The sequence below is a fragment of the Falco cherrug genome, chromosome 3 (genome assembly GCF_023634085.1).
Source record: "Falco cherrug isolate bFalChe1 chromosome 3, bFalChe1.pri, whole genome shotgun sequence".
Classification (NCBI taxonomy): Eukaryota; Metazoa; Chordata; class Aves; order Falconiformes; family Falconidae; genus Falco; species Falco cherrug.
The window spans coordinates 30,976,696-30,994,328 of NC_073699.1; the positions used below are offsets into that span (position 1 = coordinate 30,976,696).

At 45.1% G+C, this 17,633-nt stretch overlaps 1 long non-coding RNA gene across 1 annotated transcript; it reads right to left on the minus strand.

The window, feature by feature from the left end:
- Positions 1-12,607: 12,607 nt before the first annotated feature.
- On the minus strand, positions 12,608-16,845 carry LOC114017600 (uncharacterized). Its single transcript, XR_003562758.2, has 3 exons — positions 16,517-16,845; positions 15,809-16,336; positions 12,608-13,712 (listed from the first exon to the last, which is right to left on the minus strand). It is a non-coding gene; the product is annotated as an uncharacterized LOC114017600 (long non-coding RNA).
- Between the last annotated feature and the right edge of the window lie 788 nt (positions 16,846-17,633).

The window sequence follows — 17,633 nt, forward strand, 5'->3', positions numbered from 1 at the left end:
CCTCTTCTGTGTTAGCAAAACCTATCCCTCTTAGAGGACCCCAGCCCCAGAGGGGGCAAGAAGAGCCCGGGGAGATTCCCCAGGCAGATGTTTTTCCCGGGTAGATGCTTTTCCACGCCCTTTGCCTTGCTTGCCCTGCTCTCTGGCGAGCACTTTGGCTGACGAGTGGTGTTGAGATCCCTACTGCCTTCAGTTCCCGCTCTGGTTGCCTTCCTATCAAAACAGGAATGCCATGTAAGAAAAAAAAAATAAAGTTAACTTGGCACAAGCGATCTCTCACCCCACTCATCACTCTCCCATCTCTCCCAGGCAAACACACATCCCTGGAGATCCCTGTGCAGCGTGGGCTCAGCGGCTAGCTCTGCACTGGGAAGTGGCAGGACCCTTGTCCCCAGAGGGGTAGGTGGCTCTGTCTGGAGTGCTCTCGCTCTGCGCAGCCCAGTCCCAGGAACGTGATACCTCTCAACAGTTACCACGCTTGCTATTTCTAGATCCACCTTCCGGACATGCCATGTAATTGATTTTTAGGCTGCGTTCCCCACTGAAATCTTACCAGATTTTCAACGCTCTGCTCCTCGTGGGTGTCACACACAGATCGTTTAATATGTTCCTTATATTAAACAGATTGTTTAATATAATCCTTCTCCTTCAAAGTATGTTGCAAATACTTAGGACCCAATTTTGTGTATCCCCTTCCTTGGTAGGCAGCAGGGTTGCAATCCAACCAAGCAACAATTTCGGCACTGTTTGATGTGGGTGCATGAAGTGCAGTAAAGCAAAGGGAGGGAAACTCTGGCTGGGCCAAATCTGTAGGACCTTGCACAGGCACAGGGTCTTACAGGCACCCTGTCTGCAAGGATGGGAGAGAGAAAGAGATTGCAACTTGCCCTGAGTCAAAGTGGGAACCAGAAATAGAATTCCTTATGCTGGCAGGATCCTTAACAGCAGGAAAACAGAACGCCACATTAGATACAAGTAACATAAAAGAACAAATCTGAAGACAGAGAAGTTGGGTACAGGCAACATCTTAAGGGTTGTCAGACGCCAAGGTGCAAGTGATTTACTACAGCATGGTGGGATTTTAGCATTCAGACCTTTCAGACATATCTTTAACAAATAAACCAAGCTCACATTTTCATTCATGTTACAATACGTGATTATCAGGGATTTAGTGCTCAGTAGAACCTATCAGAGACCAAAATATCATCTGCAACCAGTGAAGTATTCCTTTGGCAAAGACAACAGCAGCTAATGGGTTCCTCATGGACCATGATTTTCCATAAGGGCAGTGCCCATCAGGAACTTGGGACTAAGACCTGCAAAACCTCCACATGTTTACACACCTCCTTAAACCTGTGCAGGGGCAATCTCTGATGCCAAGCATGAAGCTAAGCACATGCACTAATACTAGAAGGAGCAGAACTGGAGACCAGAAGCCAGACAGGTGATTTGGAAAGATAGAAACGAACATGAGGAGGAAGAAAAGGAAAGAAATAACCCTTGTAGGTCACAGAACCAATAAAAGATTTTCTTGGGACCTGCTTGCTGCCTTTGCACACTCCTGAGCCCTCCGGCTGGATGCAGTAGGAGCACTTCCACGAGTGGTCCCACAGGGAGCGGCTGTGCTACCGTATCACAGCCAAGTGCTCTGGCACCTGCTCCTCTTTTCGCCCTGATTTTATAGGGATAGAGGCAAGTGGAAAGCCCAGCATGAAGCTGACACCGTGTTTTTAACCCAAAGGAATTATGTAATAAGAACTGTAACGAGAGGGTAATCAGAGCCAGGCGATGAGACAGAGCTGCCAAGAGAAAGCTGCAGGCCTGGGCATTCCTGATACAGACTGTCAGGCAGCGATCACAGCGCTGCCTTTGTGCCACCCGGAGTCCCCCCAGCCCTCCAGCAGACACCGGCCACCTGATCACAATGCCAACATCAAGTCAAAGCAGGCTGGAGTAGGGTTAAGGTGGGATTAAGGGACAAACGTCACAGAAGGCCATTTTCTTACAAAAAGTGTTACATGCTGGAAGGAAGCAAGAAGACCTCGCCTGTAGCATGTGCAATGTGGTTATCAACTACAGAAAAGCCCCAACTATAACCCAGATGACCACCAAATTTGAAAATTCAGCTCTGGGTCTCTCCTAGGAGGAAATAAACCTTCTGCATTTGCAGCCTGTGTTCTCAGCTCTGGCTTATTTTCACTGTACAGTCATAGCACCAAGTGACTTCACACAAATGCAAACACTTCTAAAGCTAGGAGTACCGCAGAGCACAGACAGGGCTTTGCAGGACCCTCTTAGTGGGATGTGCCATGGAGTTACTGGAATTTTAGGGAGGAGTTATGGTTAGAAAGAGATGGAAGCTGTGCAAAAAGCAAGTTTGGAGATCTTGGGAAAAATATTTCCAGCCTATGGCCTATGCTGTTTCTCCAATGAGTTCTGGCGAATACTACGGGGTGCGATTGAGAACGCTTGGCACAAAGCAGCAGTGAACACAGCAAAAACCCTGAGCCTCACGCTGCAGTCAAGTGGATGATGAGGTGGTGTTGGCTGGAGCTGACGTCTGTTGTATAAAATGATCGGTGGCTGTATTTGTGGCCAGGATGGGATAGTCTTGGCATGACATTCAAAGGCCATAAAAGGTGGCAAATTTTCCCAAATAACTTATTCAGAGGGAAGCAGAACCTGTGAAAAGGAAGAAAGCAGCTGACATGAGATCTGTTTGAACCCATGCTGGCAAGGATATGACATAAACTTGCTAAAATATGTCACTAGGACAGTTCAGAGTGAGATTTATAACTACATCCCCAAACTCCTATATTCTATGCTTCTAATTCAAGAACAGTAGAATTACCCATCTCTTCTATTAAAATGTCTCACTAAATATTTGCAAGTGTAGTCGTGTTCATTTCTGTACTATAATCTGGATTCAGGAGTGTGGTAGGATGAGACTGGTGCTCATGGGACAGTTGAAACAGGAGAGGTGAGAGCAATTTTTGGTAACGCATCACTGAACTGTTCTTTTCTGTATCAGTTCTTAAACAGTGTAATTATATGAATGTGCAACCTTCTTCAGCAGGCTCCTATTCCAAGGGTACCTCTCCTAAGCATCCCCAAAATACCCTGGGACATCTTTGTTTCTCTTTGATTCAAAGGCCTCTCCTGCTATGCAGCCTCTGAATCATAGACTTATGCAAGTTATTTATTTTTTATTACATCTATCTGCTTATTCTGATTAGATATGAAATACAAAATATGTCTGCAGAGAAGTGAGTGCCCCCTGATAGTTGGAACAACAGCATGGCAGGAGCTAAGGGCACCATAAGCAACCAGTGCTTGTTGCATCTGCTGGGGCACCGCTGAGGCCATACAGTTGGACCGTATGTGGTTTCTAAGGTGGTTTATAATACTGGGGTTTATATGAATGCAACAGAAAGTCTGAGCTTGGCCTGCAACTTAGCTGGGCAACCAATAACAGAAAGCTTGCAGCAGACAAAACTTTTTTGTTCATTTTCCGTGGGAAAGAAGAGTGGTAGGATGGCCTCATAAAGAAGAAAATAAAAGGCAGAGCACAAGCAGCACCCTTCTAAGAGATGCTGGGTTGGGTGAAGCAGTCCAGGGGCAGCCTGAAAGTGGAGCTGGTTTGTGTTTTTTGCTGTGCAGCAAAAGGAGAGATCATCGACACAGAGAGACAAAGATAAACTTAGGCTGGGGGCTTTGCTCCAGCGATGGCTACAGAGGGGGATGCTGCGGGTGGGCCGGGCAGGGGGGGACTTGGCATAATCTCTTGCTTGGCAAGAACTGCATTAGCCAGCTTTCCAGAAGAGTTACGTTCAGAAAGTCACGGCCCTTGTCTGGAGGGGGACATCTGAACCAGTCACTCATCCAGATTCAAAGGTGGCCTTTACACCTGGCATTAAAGTCCAGCTTTGGCAGCGCTCCTAGAGCAGGTCTGATTCCCTGCTATTCAGCAAGTCGCTGAAGCTTTTAAATGTAAAATACATGCCTCAAGTGCCTTGCTGATTTGAGAGTCCCTTTTCCAGAGGAGATGCCTACCGAGCACCATAAGCCAAGTGAACGGCACGATACTGAAAGCTAGGACCACCGAAAAATTATGGAACTTGGCCAAGGAAACATTATATTCCCAGATTTGGCTCTTGATTTTAACTGCCCTAAGAGTCACTTTGTTCTGGCCTCTTGAACAGGGCAAAATTTATCACTCTGCTATTCTAGCCAAGGCTATTACACTTTTTTTTTTTTTTTAATTAGGACAAAATGTACCTTTAAAATAGAAAAGATAATTCTTTATCTCTGAAAATTTCATTTAGAGCCATGGCTCAATATTTGGCTGAGACATTTGCATACCTGGAAGTGTCTCATATGTGATGATCTCTGCAAATGAAATGCATTGTTGATTTAGTTTATTATCCCAAAAGATGGTATCGTGGTTAAGGTTTGTATGCGGTACACAGGAGAAAAATACGGAAGAGTTGAATTGAAATAGTTTTTAATTCTGCCAGGTATACTGTTGAAGTTAATGAAAGTCAGTTAGACATACATTTGGCTGCTGTTGCTAACTGAATAATACAAGTAATAACAGAGGCATCTATTCAATTCCTGATGAACATGAGTAATTTCCATTATCTTAAAATGTGTAGGAGTTACGAATTATAGGTGCAGAGATTGCCCAATGCTTTTTCATTATTATATCTTGTTGTCAGTTGCTTATACATTTGCCAAAGTTTAATGCATCAAGCTGAAATATCCTATGCTGAGTATCAGCTTCCAGCTGACTTTGTTTCACTTTATTTTTGTTTTCAAAGTTTTATCAAGAATGGTACATCTGTATCCAAGAGCAATGTTAGGAGAAAATATGTTATTTTGTCTATGGTAAGCCAAATTCCTTCAAACATTTCTCTGACAAGATGTTTTATCGCTGTGTGGGGAAGCAAAGAGCAAAAATCTGGCAAAAGGAGTCAACCAAACACCAGAAATTTGCTTTTCAACACATTTGTGAAATTACTCCCAAATCTGGACCATGGCTAAGCATTACTGTCTTTACTGTTTGTACCTGCTCAGTAGAAACTTGTTAAATTCTGACATCTGAAAATGTCATCTAAATCAGGCATGTTCCAGCTCAGAGCCACAGAAACCTCTCTGGGGTTGGTCTCCAAATAAAAGGGCTGGCTGTAGATTTCCTCCCAGCTCTTGCGAGAAAAGGTCTGCTGTGTGTAGCTGCACAGTGAGGGGGAAGAGAAGGGAATTATTGACTTGTGGAGGAATAAAGAGAGGGGCAGTGGCGGTAAGAGTTGGAGAGTGAAGAGTGGGAATATGGGGAGGGAGCAGTGTGGTGGGAGAGGCACAAGAGCGAGGGTAGAGGAAGGCATTGGCACAGAGGGGCGAGCATCTGAGCATCAGACCTGGGGTGGGCGATACCCACAGGCGCAGCGAGGGAGGAAAGCAGGGTGATGTGGTGTCTGGGGTGGCCAGGAGAAGAAGTGGAGGGAGACAGTCCTGCTGAAGATGAGATGATAACTGCCTATCATTGGGCAACTGTGTTCTCCTCCAGACCTCGAAATTACACTGCCGGACATAAGGTTCCACGTTCCTCTGCTGTCAGCAAATAGCGATGGGAAGATGTCTGTCTGCCCCAGCACTCTACATTGGCTGATCAGCATATATAATAGGCCGTGTGGTGTGAGATAATGTTGTCAGTAAGATCCACGCAGAGTTTTGTTGAAGAAGTTGAAAGCTACAGAGAGAATGACAAAGACGACTGTAATTAAAGATGGTATCATAAGGCATTAGCTGCAAGGACAACCTTAATTCTGATGCTTCTCAACTGCGAGCACTTTGCTTTGTAGCTTAAATGTTTTTATAGCAGAGGTTTTCTTAATGTTATTCTTAAAACATAATGCACAACATGTCATGCTTGGGTTAACTACTTTCTACTGTCTGGCCCTGGAAATCTGTACTCATATGAGTAATGCTTGCACATGTGAAAAAATCACTGGAATTAATTGACATCACTTATCACCTCCTAACTTATGGGAGTCAACAGATACTGCAGAACTTGCCATATAATACACTGAGCATACTAAAGTTAGTCCATATTTGTGTATAATTGATGAAAGTATTTTAAAACAGTATCTGTTACCTCTTGCCTGCTCATACTTTATTGTTCAGATATAAATGTATAAATACATTTAAAATAAACATGTATTCCAACAGCAAGGGATCATCTGTCTGCCAAGCCTTATCACAGCTATTTGGGGTTTTTGCATTTCTGTTTCTCTCTCTGTTGGGTGTTGGTTTTACCTTCTCAGGATGGAACTGGATCAGGAGCCAAAAGAATAAAATTAAGATGTGTCCAGGTTGTACATGTTTCAGCATATTTATTCCAATCTCAGGATATACATCCTGTGAGCATCAAAACACATTAGTCTGCAGTACAAGGAGAGTCTGTGGTCCGACTGTTTCTAAGAGAAAACGCAGCTGGACTTTTCATGCTAGAGAAAAAGCTTCATTTTCATGTGACTGCTTTTCTTTTTTGAGTGTACGGGTATATAGAAAAGGCTGCCTGTTAGGGGTGAAGTGAAATGATGACCGATGTCCCTCAGTGCTTGCAGAGCAGCCCCCGGGGGAAGTCTGACACCCAGGTGAGGAGAAGGGCCACCACCTACCACCATGAGATGATGCGGTGTGGGACTTCCCCTGGCTGGAGCATCCCTCATTTGGGGTTTCTGAAATCAAAGGGCAGTACACACATTCTCGATAATGACCAGCTTCCTAATGATAGTAAAATGGGAATTATGCAAGGCTGCAAGCAAAGGACAAATTCTGAATGAGAGAAAATGAGTTCAAAGCATGTGATTAAATAGTGGTAGGCTTAAGGTCTTAATTCTCCTCTCCCACTATGCAAAGCAGGAGTAACTAATTTGTAGTCAGTGAAGCTACAGAGATGTAAAATGGCATCGGAGGAGAATCAGGCCATTGTTCTCTGCAAAACTCACTGATAAGACATTAATTACTAAAGAGAAAATGCCATCAAAAGGATTTTAACTGCTTTGCAGAACTCAGGAGACAAACTCATTAAATGCTATGTCGTACAGGGAATTAGTTCCAAATTTGTGAATGCAGAGAAGGCAAACGCTGCACTACAGATAAATGGTTGATCGTTTTGAAAGCCTTTTTCAGAAGGCCTACTTTCTTTTGGAGGGGGAGCCAACCCCACACATTACATCCAGAGATGAGAAACAATTCCAGATAAAATAAATCATCCTGAACCTTGGTCCATCTCACACACTGAATCCCAGCCAACTGCAGTTGTTTAAGGTTTGTGAAAGTTCACTGGACTCTGTTTCCTGCCCAGCCTGTCTCCCCTTCCTCCCCTCCACTCCCAGCTCTTGCCTTAGGTCAAGCCAGGCTTGAAAGCAGAAAAACTAAACACCAGTCAGACAGCATCATGTGCGGTCTTTCAAGCCATACACCCAGTTAAAGTGGTAGAGATCTCACTGGGGGAAATCCCAGCTCCAGGGGTATGATAAAATCTACAGTAAAATTCTCATTTGACTTCTCCAAGTGCAAGATTTTATCCTCATCCTCTGAATAATCCCCAGATCATTTTGCAGACCCCGGTTGCTGAGATAGAGTGACCAAGTATTTGAGGCTTCTGATTTTATTTTTTTTTTTTTAACAAAAGCCCTGAGCATTAATCCTCCATTAAACCCACCACAGAGGAGAAGCTTATTAATATACAAGGCAGAACAGCAGAGGAATTGTTGGTGAGAAGTGAAAACATGACCGTGTCACGGGGGACAGCGCTGCATGCCCCAGCCCCAGCACGTGCCATGTCCTGCTGGGGGACCCTGGATGCTGCGGCTCCCAGGCCAGCATCATAGATCTTGAAGGCACATTTTTGCCCCAGACTTTTTTGGCCCATCTGCCTTTTGCTTTGAGCATGGACAAAAGCAGAGTGGCAAGAGGCTGGCAGTCAGGATTCTTGGGGCTGAGCACATCCAGCCATGTGATGGGACAAGGGAAGCGCGACAAGAAGATGCACTTGTCACATGAGTCAGGGGCAAGGTGGGGATGCCAGGACAATATGTCCCTAACACATGACCTGTGTGCAACGCTGTCCTGTGATCTGATGGGGTGACTGCGTTCCTTTTGCAGGATCTGTGTGAAGGAGAGAGTCCTTTCAAACGTCCCCTACATCCCAGCTCTTTCTTGTCACTGTTGTTCAAACCCAGCCACTCGAAGCAGGAGAAGGTTCAGACTATGTCATTGGCGTCATTGCGTACTGATCACACTTTGGGACTGGTGGCAGGAGCTCAAAGGGATTATTCACAGTCCCTCGAGCTGCCAAAGAGGCCGTGCACTGTAGAGCAGCAGGAGTGCTTCCCTGGCTCACAGGAGGACACGTCTGCCAGGACAGCAGCAGGACTGCTTCAGTTATTTCAATGGATGGTGCTGCAGCATCACAGACGTCATTTCCAGCTCAAGTGGCACAGTGAGGCTGTCACCTTTCCTTTGCGCATTGGGCTGGATGCTCTTCTGCTACCAGATAGTTCAGAATTCTCCTGCCCCAAGCAGTCTTTGTGTTCCCATGATTTGGCTGCACTTGGTTGGAGTGTTGTGGTTGTCAATCCTGTGGTATAATTCTGGGCAATAGTGTAGATGACACACCCACAGATTTTTCGGATATTTCCTCCTCCGATCAAGGAGATCAAGTCTGATCAAGTGAGCGTGACCGCAAAGGCATGTGGACGGAGTCACCAGAGGTGCAAAGTCTTAGACACAAAATGGGGAATGTCCAGCTGCACAGCTGGAGGACAGTGGAGGTTTGGGTTGCCCTGTTACAATGGTAGCAGTGAGCACCCCTGTGCCACACTGTGTCACTCACTGGGGTGGCATGTGCCCAGGCCATCTGACTGCAGGTGGTGGAGACCATGGGTTGCAGGGAAGTGTGTGCCACCGGCTAAAGAGATGTATAGCATGAGGTCCTTCAGTGCAGGTAGCCACCAGCTATCTGGGGCACATCCAACCTGGCCTGTGCTGTGTGTGATCCCCTGGAGGCAGCAAGAACACCTGGCAGAACCCAGAGACGGTGTGAGCCAGAGGAAATACCCAATGGCTCTAGGCAGGACCAGAAGTGAAGACATACATCAAAGGTCAGGAAAAGGCTTAGAAGCAGCCACGATGGGTTTAATTTAACAGGTGGGTTAATTGCAAGCACGGCCTGGAGCAGCCGATCATCGCTGTAACCTTGAGCTCCAAGGGCAGCCAGGAAAGTGTCCTTATCCAGCAACAGGTCACGGATGGGGTGACCTCTAATAGAAAGAATGTCTTTTTTTGTGAGTGATGTATTTTGAATCCAAATCTACACGGGACCTCTTTTAGTAATGAATTCATACTAAATTAGGGAAAATCTTAGAGATGTCCTTTTACTGTGTTTGCAAAGGCATCTTTTCAAAGCTGCCCCAAAAGTGGATTAATAATATGAAATAAAAATAATTAAAATAGCCAACATCAAAGTCATGGCTGTGCTGCTGCAGTGTCCCATCACTGGGCATCGGCTTGCTGGAACTGTGTCCGTTCCAGTGTTTTGTTAAAATACTGCATTGGGAACAGTAATTAAACAGATTCTGATGATGGTTTTTAACACATGCCAGCTGGCTCCCAGCCAGTGTCGAAGCAGAAACATTGTGCAAACTCATGGTCAATGATGACTTTGATCTTTGAAGGGCTTTGTAGTGGCGGAAGGAAATGGGAAGATAGGAGGGAGGGAGAAGAGCGCAAGCAGTGGGGAAAAAAGAGAGTAACATGCACTAGAGTGGGAATTATCTCCTGCACCTTGACAAAGGCAGTGGGTGCTTTCTTCCTTCCCCTCTTTCTTTATGTGGGGCAGTAAGCACAGTCATAAACATCATCGTAAAAGCCCCGTTTTGTTAAAGGCAACCCATATGAGTAACAGAAGTCCCTTGAATATTCCCACATGTGTGCCATTGGGATTGCTCTGTGAGTGACTTCCCCTGCACATTGGCTTGCAGTAGCTGGCCCTGCCAGTGCATTAATGTGCAATGGACACTGGACAGTATTGGAGTCCTTCAGGACAGAACCTGGGACAAAGATGAAGAAGAGGCCTTCTGTGGCCAAGAAAATCATAAACACACTAACTAGTCAAATTATCTGCTTAGACATTGCCTGAAATGCTACAACAGTTCTTTAGGCACAAGGAAAATTATGGCTTCTGTCCCACAAAGTTCCCTGTTTAGATGTTGCATGAACAAGTATCAAGGATAATGGATGACTGCGACTGGCAAGAACAAGCAGAGCGGGATGTCTCTACAGTTCTGAGCAATTAGTTTATATTTGGCATGACTTTCCCGTGCTAACAGTTAGCAATGGGCACGAAGAAGGAGAATCACATTGTCCTTTTTTAGCCTTAGAGATATGCAGATGGTTTAGGTAGATGAAGTTGCTGATTTCCAGGAGCAGTGCTAGTTGTGCCTTGGTCAGCAATAAGCCCGTGTTCCCAAACTGTGCTGGAGGACTCTGAATATTGGTGTGCTCTCTCTCAAGTGAAGAGATCGCAGCTGCTTTTGCTCTAATATTCTTATGAAATTCTTCACAGAAGTAGGCTTAACAGTACAAGCTGCAATGCTTCTGTAGTAGCACAGGAAAGCTGGAAAACCTTGCAAATATCTTCACACTGAAAAAAGTATCTTTACTTCCCTTCCAAAATCTTCATTATTGATAGATGATGACACTTAGGATTTTTCCCTTTCTTCTGTTTTGTAATGAACAACATTTTAAATTCATTAATTTCCAGCTCTGGAAGGATGCATTTAGCAGCCATGGGGTTTTGGTGTGACTCCTAAGAATTTCAAAGAATAAAATCCTTAATGAGTTCTCCTGTGCTTTTGCATGCACAAAAGATGCTGTCAGTGAGAATAACCTTTATTTTAGTTTGAGGGCTCCAGCAGACAACTGAGTTAAGTAACCAACCTTGCATCAGCTGATCTCCCAGAGATGTCAATAATCATTTACATGAACTTCTCACCTGCTCTAATTGCAAGGTGAGACAACTCAGCATGAACTCTGGTAGGAAAGTTTTAAGCTAAAGCATTTGCTCCACAACTGAATGACAGTAGTTCAGTTTTGTATCTGAGCCACAAAAAACAATAAGCTGGAAAAGATAAGCATATTGTTTACAGGATGGTGTCTGGCCCCACTGCAAGGAGACCTTGAACTGGAATGTAAGTACAAGCAATCTGTGAATCAGTCTTGCATTTTATACCAGTCAGGTCCTCTGTGTGGACATATTTAATTGATTTACAACTGAGTAATAGCAAAGAAATTTATGTAAATCAGTTCTAAAGCAATTTAAGTGTGCACAGTGTAGCTCATTCTCTTAATTAAAATCCTATTAATTAATGCAGGTTTTGTGTTTATATGCAACATATTGCAGAGTTCTTCAGATAGTACACCTTGAGCTCTAACAGCAAAAATGGCCATGGCATTGAATCCCCCAGCAATATGCAGGAGTACAAATGCCATGCCCAGAAAAAAAGAACCTGGCAATTAGGTCCACCATGGACTTCAGATAATTTCCCATGTGCTTGTCCAATGTACCTCACATAATTTGAGCATCCTTGCTTTCTGAGTTTGTTTGGATTCTGAGCCAGGCTTGTAGAGATGTGCTGAAGGAGGGCAGCAGGAATTCAGGGGCTCTTCCTCAACGTAACTGAGATCCTCCTGCATGTACCCACTTGATCTCCCTTTTGGCTTGCAGGAAAGAGACCCAAAATCACAGCAGGCCTGATTAAAATGCACAGTCCCTTGGTCGTTATTTTAGTGCTATGACAAAATCCTTGTTCTAAAAACTGGGAATGAAGAACAGCTCTTGCTGCTGCAGCAGGAGGGACCGAAGCAGATCAGCAGCCACTGCTGGAGGAGCAGCTTCTTCCCACAGGGCTCCCAGCTGCCTCTGCTCCCATGGGTGCTGCTGGGTCCCCGACACAGGACAATGCCCCTGAATTGTCCCTACACCATGAGGAGCCAGAACCCAGGCCTGCAGCCCAGCCAAAAGCATAAGGATGCTTCAGAGGGGGCATCGGTGCCTCTGTCCCAGTGCTGCCAGTGGCTGCTGGGACGCTGCCCCCAGCACTGCGGGCAGCCACCCGTGCTGCAAGGCTGTGCTGCAACTATTTGCTACCAGCATTTTTAATTGGACTTTTCCCAGATGGAAAGACACATGTACACACAGAGAGATGATATATATAATGCTGAATAACCACCTCACAGGTCATTGATTGACTTCACCTTTCACAGACACATGTAGAACTTAACAGCTTTTACAGTAACAACAGGAGCCAAAAAGAAATGCTACATTCTATGACGCTCTAACTGCAGTCATATGGCTGCCATCATCAGTACTTGCTACACATGCTTTTCTGGGAATGACCCTCCACCTAAAATAAAGGTATTGCCTCCGGCTCCTAGCGACACCGATGGCAGCTTCATTGGCCTGGGACTGCAAGCAGCTCAGTCATTTATATGACATTTATCCATCCAGAGCTCTTTTTCTACAGCAAGGTGTATTTTTTCTAAGTGAAGACAGTAAGGCAGGAGATCTTGGTTGGAATCAAGAATTTGTTTACTGTAAGCACGAAAGGGAAACAAGGTCGAGATAGCTGATCTTCTATAGCCACGTCCAGTGAAGTCACTCTCATGCCAGCCAGCCCTGGGGGATGGAGGGAGGCAGGGGGGTGCCCGTACCCGAGCAGAAGTACAGGCACAGTTGTGATGCTCCCAGGTAACTGAAGTGTCACCCGGGGAGAGTGTGCCTGGCACACACAGAGGAGTGACAGGTACATGGGGATTAAAATAGTCTTGTCACAAGAGCTCAGCACCAGACTGGGAGCTCTGACCTCATGCTTGTGCTCTGCCAGGAGCACCTAGTATGAAGATGAGCCTTTGGGTAGCTCAGCTGCAGGTGGAGAGAGCAGGGCTGGGAGCACTTCTCCACTGCATGAGAAGAAATTGGGACAGCTCACTGAAGACTGGAAGGATGTCACATAGCAAGAGTAATTCAGACACAAAAAACATTTTGCTGGAAGGCCCAATACATAGAGCACTTGAAAATGTTGCCCTGTATAGCTAGGGACGCACCTCTGCATCCCAGTGGAGAGCCAGACAAAGCCTGATAAGAGTAGCAGTTCATTACAAGCTTTCCTTACTTAGTTAAGTATTACTTTCCAAAATACTTGATGAAACTGGAGCCATCATTTTCCTTGAAAAACCAGATTACTGCTGTCATTCTACTGGAGTGCCACTCTGCCTCTGTGAAAGGTGAAAGGGAGTTCCTAGGAGATACTTAGTCACAGCTTTAACAGATCTTGCTTTTTCAGTTGAGTTTGATGGCTCGCAGAAAGTTACTCCTCCCTTAATGAGCCCCTGGGGATCCAGTTGTGTATTTTTTCAAGATCTGTGATTCACATATGTATCTATCTGGCATCCTCCCAAATGTTTTCAAAGATAAAATGTGAGATGAACATCTGGTTCACACTATTACAATATTTATTAAACACTTATTTCTTCTTCAGAAAAGCACCATCTGCCACAACTCCAGCCCTTGTTTTGTAACATGGATTTTTCTTCAGAAGTACACAATGAAATAAATCTTCACCAGTTACCGTCCCCAGAATTTCCTGAGATGAAAAAGCACAGTGACAGTAGTAGGCTCCATGAATTGATTTGCTTCAAAAATCCTATGTTATTATCTAACTCAGTAAGAAACCATATTATCAAGGATACTAGCTCCACTTCACATTATGAAGAGCTCGTTTACGCACCTTGATAAATCCATTGCTGAAGGATTTGATGCTTTTTCAGCAGCTTAGAGCACTGCATCTTCAAGCCTTGATAGTCAAGGTGTGGATTTTGCAAAATCTCCCTTGTGTCTCACAATATTTTTGGAAAAGAGAGACAGCTTGTTCTGGATATGTAGAAAGTTAATTTTCATGCTAGTTGAATCCCTGTCTTTATGACACGTAGAAAGCTAATTTCATGCCAGTTCAGTCCCTGTCTTTATGTTCCCTGTTCTTAAGACCAGTAGTACCCAAAAGCCAGGAGAGAAAACCCCTCTGAGCCATCATCTGCTTGCCTCCTTCAAAGGCAACAGGATTCCCCATGTTTCCCATGGTCCTGAGACACATTTCTGAGTCACTCATTTCTTTTGCATGACATTTGTAGACTCATCTCACTGTGCTGGGGAGCTTGAGTGTCTGAAAGGATTATAATCTCCTGGGCTTTTAGGCCCTTCTTCTTGCCTATTACTAAAGCAAATCTAAATAAATGCTGTTAAGAGGCTAAATTCAATTTCCTGTCTCTTGGTGTTGCAGTACCACATCAATAGGAAGCTGTATACACATCACTCTGTGCCCAAGGAGCACCATACAACTGATGGGCTTCATAAAGTGCCAGGTCCTTAATGTCATGGTGCTGGGTAGCAACAGTGCATGACTCCAGCCCCTCCAGTCAGTCCTGCCTGGAGAAGGCAAGGTGGAATGAGCACATTTAGCTTAATTTCAAACTCCCCCAGGTACTGACAGCTGAAGATCTTTGCACAGAATGAGCTGCTTCTGGGATAAATGTTTGGTTTAAGCTACAGTAAAGCAGGGAGACCAAGGTGGAATCGGTTCCTCCACCTATAGCTGGCTGAGGATCTGACTTGACACGCAATAGCCAGGCAAGCCCCTGCAGAGAGAGTCCTTCTCCACTACAGGCTACTACAAGTCCTTTCTGTCTAAAGAGACTCCCAAACCCTGAATTTATACCTGCTGAACAGTTGGTGACAACGGCAGGAGAGACGATGGGTGAACTCCATGAACACCACACGATGATGCTTTCCTCACATGGATGTCTCTCTGAGAGTAGCTCCCTGCACCCCCAGCTCTCTGTGATGGCAGCATGCAGCTACACTTGTGTCCATAAATTCTCGCTGTATTTCTGCCTCCATAATTTATGCTTTTAATTAACCTGGGCGCTTTTAATGCCCAGGTATTGCATGGTCCATGGTGCAGCACAACATGAAAACAGCCATGGAGACTGGGCCTCCTGCCAGCCTGCTCCTCTGGGTGCCCTCCCACCCTGTGTACCTCTCTCGAGACTTTGCTGGAGTTTGTGGTCACAGCAGCAACAAAAAGGAATAAAGAAAAGTAACGCCATCATGATACGACTCCATGGTGAAACTGTTAAAGGATATTCTACATACTACAAAAATCACATATTTCTAGTCTGGACCTGCTTTTTTTAGAGCATTAGAAAGATGTACTGAGTGGTGACAATACAAGAGATAACGAGTATGCCTTTTTAATGACAATCTGAAATTGATCCCAAATGTGCTGCTGATGAGTGCTTAAACACACCCCCCCTTGAGCAGTACAAATGATGTAGGGATTTTTATCCGAATTAAGACCTAGTGGGTGAAGGTTCACACCTGTATCAGCTTCACAATAAGTTTCCCAAAGGTGAGGGATAAACAGGTAGAATCTGAGATTAGAAAGAGTAAGCAAGCATTATCTGGAGCCAGAAATGCCTGCTCACACCATGGCGGCCATGGAGAAGGTACAAGTGATGGCATGCTGACTTCAGGGAAACCAGAGATTTTCCTGCAGAGGTTCCCAAAATCTGTACCCCTGTGGGGAGGGAAAGGCTCAGACTCCTCGCGAAATGAACACCAGCAAAGAGGACTCAGAAGTGACCCAGACAGCCCATGGCCACAGCTATCCCAGGGAAGAATTACCTTTTCTTAGTGATTTCTGGATGTCAGGGGAATTTCAGTTCAGGTAGTCCTCACTTGCCCTCTAATACCAAAACCAGACCCTGAGTGTCTTCAAGAGAGCAGCTGAAACCACCGCACCTCTGCTGCTGGACTTTGCCCTGCCCTTGGTGCAGAGCAATCCCAGAAGTTCCGTTACTTCTCCCAGAGAGAAATGAGGCTGAAATCACAGTGGGCACAGTGCAGAGGTAAATTCTCCAGCTGTGCCTGTTGCATAAAAATCCTTCTGCTGCTCCTCTAACAATACATTCTTGCCGAACAGCCAGCAGCCTCGGTATAACTGCTACTAAAACTGAAACATGGGCAAGCGGGAAAATTTGCTTCAAGATCACAGGAAACCCTGTGCTTGAGGGTGGTGCTTGCAGAGCAGCCCAGGGCTGGCAGGCTGCTGCTGTAAACATAGCCCAGCTGGGTCCTTTGGAGGAAGAGAGGTCAGAGGTGGAGGTCACCTCTGTGTTGCCCTCCAGGTCAGAGATCAATCCCATGGCATTCCTTAAAAAAAAAGAAGAGTGAATGTGTAACCTCAGCAATGTCACCAAAATTCCTTCTGACCGTTAAACAAGCTGAAACAGGCATCCAGAGCTACCGGAGCTGCTGTGCCAGAGAATTATCTACGCAGCATGGTTGTATGGTCACTAGCAGCTGATGAATTTCCACCGCGGTTTTGCATACCTCAAATGCGAAAAAGGCGATACAAAGCCAAATTCCTCAGGACTTATTTCACAGCAATTTTAATTGTAAACAGCTCCTGCATGCAAGTACCGTATGGTACAGAGGGTGAACAGGACTCCGGGCACAGGACATGCAGGCACACACACGAGAGTTTGAATGAGAAGCGCTTGTGCAGAACCGATACCTATTGCCATGCGCATGCACAGGCTGATGAAACCCAAAGCGACAAACTCTAAACGTGTGCACTGAGTCGGTTGTGTGAGCTGCTTCCACGCACGGAGCCAGGAGATTATGGGAACTTGCTGCACTGGATAATTCCAGTGGGGTACGAGGAGTTTCATTCCGCTGCCTGAGGGTGGTTTGATTACTCTGTACAGCGTGTTGCAATCCTCAATCAGAACGTTTCACTACGTTCAGTACGCCGCATGGGAACATCTGGCAATTTACAGCAGGACGTCTTGTAGCATTTAATGCCTGAGTATCTCTTTCCTACAACCTATTTTCATTTCACTGAATAGAGACCAAATTTCCTGAATTTTTAAATAGTCTTGCTAACATAATCAAATTACCGTGATTACTCGGCAACAATTTCAAAAAGTCCTAAAAGCACTGTTCCAACTTTGCAGTGAATTCCTATTACATGTAGAAGATCTTGTAAACACTCTGAATAAAATGCTTTTAATTCAATCAGAAGAGTAAACAGTGGTTGTTTTTAGCTATTCAATGTATTTGAGCCACAAGCATTTTTCCAAGTGAGTGACTATGGGGGTTTGTAATGCAATGCAAAGCAAACACAGAGAATATAAAAATCACACTTGTTCAAACAGGATTAAAGAGTTTATTCTAGCAGAGTTTCCAAGGATTTCAAAGAGAAAATAGCAAAATTTTTTTTGGTGGTTGTTAGGGAGGTGGAAAATATGTGATGCCTGGTCAGTGATTGTACTTAGTAGGATCCCAGCGGTACCGTGCAGCCCGCACTCCCGCTGGGTAGCAGGGCAGGGATGCCATTCATTTTTCAGTCTCTCAGTCCTCTGCAGCTCGCTCCAGTTCTGCCTTTGCTCAGCAATCGCTTTCACTGCATTTTGTTAACATGGACTGGAAGCCAGCAAAGAACTAA